A 1004-nucleotide genomic window follows, 5' to 3' on the forward strand; every position below is an offset into this window, starting at 1 on the left:
TGTACTTATTCCTTGTATGTGGGAAGGGCTGCATTTCACAAGAGAGCATTTGCTTTGCATCCAGGTGGTCTTTGGTCCAGTCCCTGGCATCTTCAGGTAGGGGTGGGGAAAGGTTCCTGTCTGATCCCCTGGAGTGCAGCTGCCAATCAGAGTAGACAGTACTGCAGTTGATGGACCAAGATTCTGGCTCAGTATAAGGTGTCTTCCTATGTTCCTGAAAAAGACCAGCTGGAGCAGGCATCCCCAACCTGCGGCCCTCCAGATGTTCTGGCCTACAACTCCCATGATCCCTAGCTAACAGGACCAGTGGCCAGGGGTGATGGGCATTGTCATCCAAAACATCTGGAGGGCTGAAGGTTGGGGATGCCTGGACTAGAGCATCTCACTGTTTTTCCATACTCTCATCAACAGTTAAATGGGGATTGTTGGCAGAAGAGGCAGCATGCAGTGGGAGGAAAAAGTCCTCCTTCCCTTTTCTTTAGTATAATTTGCTTCTGTCCTTGGCTACTTAGTATTGCATTTTGTAGCTTAAGCTGCTTCATTCCAGTTTTAATAATGCAGCCAAGCTGCTTTCTGCCATAATCTCAATATAATCACCATAATTCCTTCAGCTTCCAATATAGGTCATGTTATGCTTGATTCAATAAAATTTTGCTCTAAAGCTTTATTAATCTGATAGTACATTAGGCTGCGTCGATTTGATAACAGTCTGCTGTTATTTTGTTTGCTTTTATACCGTTGTTGCTTCTATTATTGAATTTGATTAAATAAATAAATATGCCATTGCTGCTGTGTAAGTCTGCCAGCTCTGTCTCCATTCTTTGGGCATACAATGATCATATGTGCTTTCAGATCCACAAAGCCTTGCTAGGTCAGAGCAATGGTCTAACTTAGCCTTGGGAGCCTTGGGAGCTACAGAGGAAGAACAAAGGAGCCGGCATTAATAAAGGATTCCTTTTTCTCTCTTTTTAAAAAATGGCTTTTATTTATCTGCAAAGAAAGAA

The 1004-nt window shown here is 43.1% G+C and overlaps 1 long non-coding RNA gene across 1 annotated transcript in view; it reads left to right on the forward strand.

Annotated features, from left to right (window-relative positions):
- LOC310841640 overlaps nt 1-715 on the forward strand; it is an 18584-nt gene extending 17869 nt beyond the window's left edge. Inside the window, exon 5 of the long non-coding RNA XR_014562642.1 lies at nt 1-715. This exon is cut by the window's left edge and continues 154 nt beyond it. This is a non-coding gene — a long non-coding RNA (uncharacterized lncRNA).
- Nucleotides 716-1004: the final 289 nt, after the last annotated feature.

The sequence above is a fragment of the Podarcis gaigeae genome (genome assembly GCF_964106915.1).
Source record: "Podarcis gaigeae genome assembly, chromosome: 3".
In the NCBI taxonomy this organism is placed as follows: domain Eukaryota; kingdom Metazoa; phylum Chordata; class Lepidosauria; order Squamata; family Lacertidae; genus Podarcis; species Podarcis gaigeae.